Consider the following 11,987-nt stretch of genomic DNA (forward strand, 5'->3'; position numbering starts at 1 on the left):
GAGTGAGTGGGTGGGTGAGTGAGTGAGTGGGTGAGTGGGTGGGTGGGTGGGTGAGTGAGTGGGTGAGTGAGTGAGTGAGTGGGTGGGTGGGTGAGTGAGTGAGTGAGTGGGTGAGTGAGTGAGTGGGTGGGTGAGTGGGTGGGTGGGTGGGTGAGTGGGTGAGTGGGTGAGTGGGTGAGTGAGTGGGTGGGTGGGTGAGTGAGCAGTTGGAGGCAGTCGCCCTCCAACAACAACGGAGGGCGGAGGAGCGACGCTCACAACAACGAGCCGAGCGCCGGGTGGCTAAAGCACAGCAAGTTGGTACGGTAGGGGGCACAGGTGGTGCATCAGCCAGTCATCTCGGTCATCTCGGTCAGTCGACCCGTGGCACCTGCTGGGTCTGCCCCGTGACCTCCTGCCAGCGGGCGTTCGACACTTCACGTGGCCTCAAGGTGCACTTGGCCTGGCACAAGCGTCGTGGTGACGTCACCGCCACTTAGTAGCGAATGGCGGTTGTTGTTGTGTCTGTGTGTGTGTCTGTGTATGTGTGTCTGTGTATGTGTGTCCGTGTGTGTGTGTGTCTGTGTCTGTGTGTGTGTCTGTGTGTGTGTCTGTGTGTGTGTGTCTGTGTGTCTGTGTATGTGTGTCCGTGTGTGTGTCTGTGTCTGTGTGTGTGTCTGTGTGTGTGTGTCTGTGTGTCTGTGTGTGTGTGTCTGTGTGTGTGTCTGTGTGTGTAGGCACAGGCTGTGATCCTGTCACAGCTGCTCAGCAAAGGCTCCTGGCATTGTCACGAGCAGTCTCTGCTGGGCTTGGAGCCGAGCGAGGCTCTGGGTGAGGCTCTCCGAGCCGGTCTGGCTCACGTGAAGAGCCACACCACTACCACTACACAGCCCAGCGTAGAGTGTGAGGTGAGTGGGTGAGTGAGTGAGTGAGTGGGTGAGTGGGTGAGTGGTGAGTGGGCGAGGCTCTGGGTGAGGCTCTCCGAGCCGGTCTGGCTCACGTGAAGAGCCACACCACTACCACTACACAGCCCAGCGTAGAGTGTGAGGTGAGTGGGTGAGTGAGTGAGTGGGTGAGTGAGTGAGTGAGTGGGTGGGTGAGTGAGTGAATGGGTGAGTGAGTGGGTGAGTGAGTGAGTGGGTGGGTGGGTGGGTGGGTGAGTGGGTGGGTGGGTGGGTGAGTGTGTGGGTGAGTGAGTGAGTGGGTGAGTGGGTGAGTGGGTGGGTGAGTGGGTGGGTGGGTGGGTGAGTGAGTGAGTGGGTGAGTGGGTGGGTGAGTGGGTGAGTGAGTGAGTGGGTGGGTGAGTGGGTGGGTGGGTGGGTGAGTGAGTGAGTGAGTGGGTGGGTGGGTGGGTGGGTGAGTGAGTGAGTGAGTGGGTGAGTGGGTGGGTGGGTGAGTGGGTGGGTAGGTGGGTGAGTGGGTGGGTGGGTGGGTGAGTGGGTGGGTGAGTGGTTGTGGTCACGTGGTGGCTGTAGGTGAGTGAGGCTGACAACCCCATGATGCTGAGAGTCTTGGCGGACCGTCTCAGGCAGCGGATCGAGCAGCTCAACTCCAAGGTGATGGAGCTTTGCTCCCACCCACCCACTCACTCACCCACTCACTCACTCACCCACCCACCCACTCACTCACCCACTCACCCACCCACTCACTCACTCACTCACCCACCCACCCACTCACTCACCCACCCACTCACTCACTCACCCACCCACTCACCCACTCACCCACTCACTCACCCACTCACTCACTCACTCACTCACCCACTCACCCACTCACCCTCTCACTCACCCTACTCACTCACCCACTCACTCACCCACTCACCAGCTCACTCACTCACCCACCCACTCACCCACTCACTCACCCACTCACTCACCCACTCACTCACCCACTCACTCACACCACTCACTCACCCTCATCACCCACTCACTCACTCACTCCACCCACTCACCCACTCACTCACACACTCACTCACCCACTCACCCACTCACTCACCCACTCACTCACCCACTCACCCACTCACTCACTCACCCACTCACTCACCCACTCACTCACCCACCCACTCACCCACTCACTCACCCACTCACCCACCCACTCACCCACTCACCCCACCCACTCACCCACTCACCCACTCACCCACCAACTCACCCACTCACCCACCCACTCACTCACTCACTCACCCACCCACTCACTCACCAATTCACTCACCAACTCACTCAACTACTCACTCACCCACTCACCCACCCACTCACCCACTCACTCATTCACCCACCCACTCACCCACTCACTCATTCACCCAACCACTCACCCACCCACCCACTCACCCACCCACTCACCCACCCACTCACCCACCCACCCACCCACTCACCCACTCACTCATTCACCCACCCACCCACTCACTCACCAATTCACTCACCAACTCACTCAACTACTCACTCACTCATTCACCCAACCACTCACCCACCCACCCACTCACCCACCCACTCACCCACCCACTCACCCACCCACCCACCCACTCACTCATTCACCCACCCACTCACCCACTCACTCACTCACTCACCCACTCACTCACCCACTCACCCACTCACCCACTCACTCACCCACTCACTCACCCACCCACCCACTCACTCACCCACTCACTCACCCACTCACCCACTCACCCACTCACTCACACACTCACCCACTCACCCACTCACCCACCCACTCACCCACCCACCCACTCACCCACTCACCCACACACTCACCCACCCACTCACCCACTCACCCACCCACTCACCCACCCACCCACTCACCCACTCACTCACCCACTCACCCACTCACTCACCCACTCACCCACTCACCCACCCACTCACCCACCCACCCACTCACCCACTCACCCACACACTCACCCACTCACTCACCCACTCACCCACCCACTCACCCACCCACCCACTCACCCACTCACCCAATCACTCACCCACTCACCCACTCACTCACCCACTCACCCACCCACTCACCCACTCACCCACTCACCCACCCACCCACTCACTCACCCACTCACCCACCCACTCACCCACTCACCCACTCACCCACCCACCAACTCACTCACTCACTCTCCCACCCACTCACTCACCCACTCACCCACTCACCCACTCACTCACCCACTCACCCACTCATCCACTCACTCACACACTCACTCACTCACCCACTCACTCACCCACTCACTCACCCACCCACCCACCCACTCACTCACCCACTCAACCACTCACTCATTCACCCAACCACTCACCCACCCACCCACTCACTCACCCACTCACCCACTCACTCATTCACCCAACCACTCACCCACCCACCCACTCACCCACCCACTCACCCACTCACTCACCCACCCACTCACTCACCCACTCACTCACTCACTCACCCACTCACTCACCCACCCACCCACCCACCCACTCACCCACCCACCCACTCACCCACTCACCCACCCACCCACTCACCCACTCACTCACCCACTCACCCACCCACCCACCCACCCACTCACCCACTCACCCACCCACTCACCCACCCACCCACCCACTCACCCACCCACTCACCCACTCACTCACTCACTTACACACTAACTCATCCACTCACTCACCAATTCACTCACCAACTCACCGACTCACCCACTCACCCACTCACTCACCCACTCACCCACTCACCCACTCACTCACACACTCACTCACCCACCCACTCACCCACCCACTCACCAATTCACTCACCAACTCACCCACTCACTCGCACACTAACTCATCCACTCACTCACCAATTCACTCACCAACTCACCCACTCACCCACCCACCCACTCACTCACCCACCCACTCACTCACCAATTCACTCACCAACTCACTCAACTACTCACTCACCCACTCACCCACCCACTCACCCACCCACTCATCCACTCACCCACCCACTCACCCACTCACTCATTCACCCAACCACTCACCCACCCACCCACTCACCCACCCACTCACCCACCCACTCACCCACCCACCCACTCACCCACCCACTCACCCACCCACTCACCCACTCACCCACTCACTCACTCACTCACCCACCCACCCACTCACCCACCCACCCACTCACCCACCCACTCACCCACTCACCCACTCACTCACTCACTCACCCACCCACCCACCCACTCACCCACCCACCCACTCACACACCCACCCACCCACTCACCCACTCACTCACTCACTCACACACTCACTCATATACCCATTCACTCACTCACTCACCCACCCAATCACTCACCCACTCACCCACCCACTCACTCACCCACTCACTCACTCACTCACCCACTCACCCACTCACTCACCCACCCACTCACTCACTCACTCACCCACTCACTCACTCACACACTCACCCACTCACCCACTCACTCACCCTCTCACTCACTCACCCACTCACTCACCCACTCACTCACTCACTCACCCACTCACCCACCCACTCACCCACTCACTCACCCTCTCACTCACTCACCCACTCACTCACTCACTCACCCACTCACTCACCCACCCACTCACCCACCCACCCACTCACGCATGTTACCATGTTACCATGTTACCCTGCCTGTTTCTCTGAGTGTAGAAGCAGATTCTGCAGAAATCTCTCTCGTCACAATCATCATCATCATCACAATCATCGTCACAATCACAACCACAATCATCATCACAACCAAAATCATCATCACCACCACAATCATCATCGTCACAATCAGCACCACAATCATCGTCACAATCATCGTCATCATCGTCATCAGCTCCACTCATCGCTGCCACGGAGGCCGCCTCCTCCGTCCTGGAGGCGGAGCTCCGCGCCGTGCGGGCCCAGGCTGCCGTGGAGCTCCGCGAGGGGGACCTCGCCCTGAGGGTTCGCTCCCTCCTCCTCCGTGAGGCTCGTGCCTTCAGGAGGCAGCTGCAGACCCTCGGTGGAGGTGGAGCGCACGGAGGCAGGTGGGTCCCAGCGCGGAGCTCCGCGAGGGGGACGAGGTGGTGGTCCCGGGGGGAGAGTTGCGTGCGGAGAGGCCTCAGCGTGGAGCTCCGTGAGGAGGACAAAGGGGGAGGGGCTAAGTGATGGTGGTGTTGGTGTCGGGGGAAGAGTTTTCTTAAGAGAGGCCCAGCGCGGAGCTCCGCGAGGGGGACGAGGCGGTGGTCCTGGGGGGGGGAGTTGCATTGCAGGGCCCCAGCGCGGAGCTCCGTGATGGGGACCGGGTGGTGGTTCCGGGGGGAGAGTTTCATTGCAGGGCCTCAGCGTGGAGCTCCGCGAGGGGGACAAAGGGGGAGGGGCTAAGTGATGGTGGTGTTGGTGTCGGGGGAAGAGTCTTTTTAACAGAGGCCCAGCGCGGAGCTCCGCGATGGGGACGAGGCGGTGGTCCTGGCGGAGAGTTATTTAACAGAGGCCCAGCGCGGAGCTCCGCGAGGGGGACCGGGAGGTGGTCCCGGGGGGAGAGTTTCATTGCAGGGCCCCACCGTGGAGCTCCGTCTCCGGCTCCTCTCTTCCTCCTCCTCCTCCCCAGGCCTCTGGTGGAGCTCCCTCGACCGCCGTCTCCTCCTCTGCCCAGAGACCCCCCAGGTAACCATGGCAACGCGCACAGACCCCCCTGGGTTACCATGGCAACGCGCACAGACCCCCCCTGGGTTACCATGGCAACGCGCACAGACCCCCCTGGGTTACCATGGCAACGCGCACAGACCCCCCCTGGGTTACCATGGCAACGCGCACAGACCCCCCGGGTTACCATGGCAACGCGCACAGACACCGCGGGTAACCTCGGCTTATAATTGTTGTTGATTGTTGTTGATTGTTGCTGTTGATTGTTTATTGATTGGTGTCTTTGATTGTTATTGATTATTCATTGTGGTTATTGATTGTTGTTATTGATTATTCATTGTTGTTGTTGATTGCTTATTGATTGGTGTTATTGATTATTGATATTGATTATTGATTGTTGTTATTGATTAATGATTGTTGTTATTGTTGGTTGTTGTTGATGTTGTTGTTGATAATGTTGTTGATGTTGTTGATGTTGTTGTTGACAATGATGATGATGTTGTTGTTGATGATGATGATGTTGTTGTTGTTGATGTTGTTGATGTTGTTGTTGACAATGATGATGATGTTGTTGTTGTTGTTGTTGTTGATGTTGATGTTGTTGTTGATGATGTTGATGTTGTTGTTGACAATGTTGCTGTTGCTGTTGTTGTTGTTGATGATGATGATGTTGTTGTTGTTGATGTTGTTGATGTTGTTGTTGACAATGATGATGATGTTGTTGTTGATGATGATGATGTTGTTGATGATGATGATGTTGATGTTGTTATTGATTTTTCTTGTTGATTGTTGTTGTTGATTGTTGTTGTTGATTGTTGTTGTTGATGTTGCTGTTGTTGTTGTTGTTGATGTTGTTGTTGTTGTTGATGTTGATGTTGTTGTTGTTGTTGTTGATGTTGATGTTGTTGTTGATGTTGTTGATGTTGTTGTTGACAATGATGATGATGATGTTGTTGATGATGATGATGTTGATGTTGTTATTGATTTTTCTTGTTGATTGTTGTTGTTGATTGTTGTTGTTGATTGTTGTTGTTGATGTTGCTGTTGTTGTTGTTGTTGATGTTGTTGTTGTTGTTGATGTTGATGTTGTTGTTGTTGTTGTTGATGTTGATGTTGTTGTTGATGTTGTTGATGTTGTTGTTGACAATGATGATGATGTTGTTGTTGATGATGATGATGTTGATGTTGTTATTGATTTTTCTTGTTGATTGTTGTTGTTGATTGTTGTTGTTGATTGTTGTTGTTGATGTTGCTGTTGTTGTTGTTGTTGATGTTGTTGTTGTTGTTGTTGTTGATGTTGATGTTGTTGTTGTTGTTGTTGATGTTGATGTTGTTGTTGATGATGTTGATGTTGTTGTTGTTGTTGTTGATGTTGATGTTGTTGTTGATGATGTTGATGTTGTTGTTGACAATGTTGTTGTTGATGTTGTTGTTGTTGATGTTGCTGTTGTTGTTGTTGATGTTGTTGTTGTTGTTGTTGTTGTTGATGTTGATGTTGTTGTTGTTGTTGTTGTTGTTGTTGATGTTGATGTTGTTGTTGTTGATGATGTTGTTGTTGTTGTTGATGTTGATGTTGTTGTTGATGATGTTGATGTTGTTGTTGACAATGTTGCTGTTGCTGTTGTTGTTGTTGATGATGATGATGTTGTTGTTGTTGATGTTGTTTTTGTTGTTGATGATGTTGATGTTGTTGTTGACAATGTTGTTGTTGATGTTGTTGTTGTTGACAATGTTGTTGTTGTTGATGTTGTTGACAATGTTGTTGTTGTTGTTGTTGTTGTTGACAATGTTGTTGTTGATGTTGTTGTTGTTGACAATGTTGTTGTTGTTGATGTTGTTGTTGATGTTGTTGTTGTTGTTGCTGCTGCAGGCTGCCGCGTGCCTGAGCGAGCGATCCGCTTCACGACGCAGGAAATCAGCGACGGGAGAGTCGTGTCGGAGACCGTGGAGCTCACAGGCTCCACCAGCAACTACTCACTAGTTAGTACTAGTTAGTACTAACTAGTTAGTACTAACTAGTACTAGTTAGTACTAGTTAGTAGTTAGTACTAACTAGCTCACAGACTCCACCAGCAACTCACTCACTCACTCACTCACTAACTAGTGACTAGTACCACTAACTAGTGACTAGTACCACTAACTAGTGACTAGTACCACTAACTAGTGACTAGTACCACTAACTAGTGACTAGTACCACTAACTAGTACTAGTTAGTACTAGTTACTAACTAGTACTAGTTAGTACTAGTTAGTAGTTAGTACTAACTAGCTCACAGACTCCACCAGCAACTCACTCACTCACTCACTCACTAACTAGTGACTAGTACCACTAACTAGTGACTAGTACCACTAACTAGTGACTAGTACCACTAACTAGTGACTAGTACCACTAACTAGTGACTAGTACCACTAACTAGTGACTAGTACCACTAACTAGTAGTACTAACTAGTACTAGCTAGTACTAGTTAGAACTAGTCGTAATACAAACTAATACTACCAACTAACAACCAGTTCTAACTCCTACTAACTAGAACTACTAACTAGCTACTACTACTCACTAGGATGAACTAGTACTACTAACTAATACTACTAACTAATACTACTAACTAATACTACTAACTAATACTACTAACTAATACTACTAACTAATACTACTAACTAAATCTAACTAATACTACTAACTAGGGCTAACAACTGGGTGAGTGATTCTATAGCCCTGTGTGTGTGTGTGTGATGCGTTAGCCATCGGGGTACCCACAGTCTTAACACACACACACACACAGACACACACACAGACACACACACAGACACACACACACAACAACAACCGCCATTCGCCACTAAGTGGCGGTGACGTCACCACGACGCTTGTGCCAGGCCAAGTGCACCTTGAGGCTGCCACGTGAAGTGTCGAACGCCCGCTGGCAGGAGGTCACGGGGCAGACCCAGCAGGTGCCACGGGTCGACTGACCGAGATGACCGAGATGACTGGCTGATGCACCACCTGTGCCCCCTACTGTGCCAACTTGCTGTGCTTTAGCCACCCGGCGCTCCGCTCGTTGTTGTGAGCGTCGCTCCTCCGCCCTCCGTTGTTGTTGGAGGGCGACTGCCTCCAACTGCCCAGTAGCGTCCTTCACGAGCCTCCTCCACTGAGGCCGATCTTGACACCGCTGGTACCAGTCATCGGCAAGTCCACTCAGCTCCACGTCCTCCTGTACCACATCACTCCATCTCTTCTCTAGCCCGTGCCGCGCCCGTTTTGCCCCCTCGATCCGGCCGAACAAAAGCTGTTTAGGCATGCGGTGGCTGGACATGCGGGCTACATGACCCAGCCAACGCAGCCTTGCCTGCCGGAGGAGCTCACTGATGGGACTTTGCCCAGATCTTTCAAGGACTTGTGAGCTCCTCACACAATCCAGCCTGGTTAAACCCAGGATGGATCGTAGGCAGGCCAGCCTAAATGTTTCCAACCGGCGAAGATGCTCCACTAGGGGGGTCCACGTTTCGCAAGCGTAGAGAAGGGAGGGAATGACCGTGGCCGAGAAGACCTGAAGCTTCGTGCGGAGCGACAGACCAGGTAGCTTCCACACAGCGTTACGCAACCGATGAAAAGATATTGCCGCTCGACTGATTCGGAGTGAGACCTCTGCTGATAAACTGGAGCTGGTCATGAGCACACTGCCCAGGTATGGGAAACTCTCCACTCTCTCCACAACTGCCCCATCACCGATTGGGAGTTGTGGGGGCGGAGTGCCCGATGGTACAAAATACCCAGGCAGGTGCTTAGTTTTGGTGGGGCTGATGGTAAGGCCCCACCTCTTAGTGGCACGCTCCAGTCTCAGCAGCAGCGTCTCCAACTCCTCTTCTGAATGAGCAGCTATTACCAAATCATCGGCATACATAACGTGGTTGACCAATAGGGAGCCATCCCTTGATCGCACCCGGGCGTCGATCAGCCTCCCATTATATCTGTACCAAATGGTAATTCCCCCGGTACAGCTATTGAAGGCTTCACGAACTACGCAGTCGAAATAGATGTTAAATAATGTGGGAGCCAGAGGACATCCCTGTCGCACCCCAAGGTGTACAGGGAAAGGCTCCGACTCCCGGCCACGTAGTTTTACCCGGGCCCGCTCACCATCATGAAGGTCCTTCATGATCGTGAGCAGAGGGTCAGGGACTCCGAAAGCACGAAGAACAACCCAGAGCCCAGTCCTACTGATGGTATCATAGGCCTTGACCAGGTCAATAAAGCAGAGATGTAGGTCTTGTTGGAATTCCCTACACCTCTGCTGTAGCAGACGGACAGAAAATATGGCATCTGTGCACACACACACAGACACACACACAGACACACACACACACAGACACACACACACACAGACACACACAGACACACACAGACACACACACACAGACACACACACAGACACACACAAACACACACAGACACACACAGACACACACACAGACACACACACACAGACACACACAGACACACACAGACACACACAGACACACACAGACACACACAGACACACACACAGACACACACACACACAGACACACACACACAGACACACACATAGACACACACACACACACACAGATACACACACACACACAGATACACACACACACAGACACACACACAGACACACACACACAGACACACACACACAGACACACACACACAGACACACACACACACAGACACACACACACACACACAGACACACACACACACACACACAGACACACACACAGACACACACACACACAGACACACACACAGACACACACACAGACACACACAGACGCACACACACAGACACACACACAGACACACACAAACACACACAGACACACACACAGACACACACACACAGACACACACAGACACACACACAGACACACACAGACACACACAGACACACACACACAGACACACACAGACACACACACAGACACACACACACACAGACACACACACACAGACACACACATAGACACACACACACAGACACACACACACACAGACACACACACACACAGACACACACACAGACACACACACACAGACACACACACACAGACACACACACACAGACACACACATAGACACACACACACATAACACTTGTATATATTGTGTCTTGAAAAATAATAAAATCAATAAAAATGAAGTGAAAATTGCGAGATGTGTCTTTTCATGAATTCATATTCTTGGTTCTTTCGGTAAAGTCCCCTAGATTGAAAATTAAAATTCAATTAAGTACAAAAAACGGACACAAGCAGATGGAGACTCATACAGAGACAAACAGATAAAGTCTCTCTCTGCTTGTGTGTCTGTCTGTGTGTCTCTGTGTTGTCTCTGTGTGTGTCTCTGTGTGCGGCTCTGTGTGTGTCTCTCTCTGTGTCTGTCTCTGTGTCTCTGTGTGTGTCTCTCTGTGTCTCTGTGTGTGTGTGTCTGTGTTGTCTCTGTGTGTGTCTCTGTGTGCGGCTCTGTGTGTGTGTCTCTCTGTGTCTGTCTCTGTGTCTCTGTGTGTGTCTCTCTGTGTCTCTGTGTGTGTGTGTCTGTGTTGTCTCTGTGTGTCTCTCTCTGCTTGTGTGTCTGTCTGTGTCTCTGTTGTGTGTCTCTCTCTGTGTCTCTCTGTGTTGTCTCTGTGTCTCTGTGTGTACCTCTGTTGTGTGTCTCTCTCTGTGTGTCTCTGTGTGTGTCTGTGTGTCTATGTGTTGTCTCTGTATGAGTCTCTGTGTGTGTCTCTCTCTGTGTGTCTCTGTGTGAGTCTCTGTGTGAGTCTCTGTGTGTGTCTCTCTCTGTGTGTGTCTGTGTGTCTCTGTGTGAGTCTCTGTATGTGTCTCTCTCTGCTTGTGTCTGTCTGTGTGTCTGTGTGTCTCTCTGTGTGTGTCTCTTTCTCTGTGGTGTGTCTCTGTGTGTCTCTCTCTCTCTGCTTATGTGTCTGTCTGTGTGTCTCCGTGTCTGTGTTTTGTCTCTCTCTCAAACTTAGCAATCTTTGGACGAACGTAATCAACCAGGTGAGGTGTTGACTGTTATGTTATCCGACTCTCTGTGTTCTATTGTATTTCCAGGTTTTCTCATTCATTCTTACCTGATGACGATTGCGTGTGTTGCAATCGAAACGTCGCATTCTATTATTATTTAATTCGATTTCTTTTCACGTGTAATTCCAGCAATCAAGAAAGCTTCAAATCGACTAAGTGAGAAGTTGATAATTGTTTTTTACCCTTCTATCTGGCAACAAAACTGACACCTTTTTTACAAGGAGTCATGTTTGCATAGACCACAATACCTGCAGTCATAATGCAAACAAAAAACATAACTCTGATAATGTATGTGCACTGTCCTTGAAGTTGATTGGTCCACACCCGAGACAGCTTTCCTTAGAGCCTAGTCTCACATGGTCCTTGAAGTTGATTGG

This window comes from Lampetra fluviatilis, unplaced genomic scaffold (genome assembly GCF_964198595.1).
Source record: "Lampetra fluviatilis unplaced genomic scaffold, kcLamFluv1.1 SCAFFOLD_272, whole genome shotgun sequence".
Taxonomy (NCBI): domain Eukaryota; kingdom Metazoa; phylum Chordata; class Hyperoartia; order Petromyzontiformes; family Petromyzontidae; genus Lampetra; species Lampetra fluviatilis.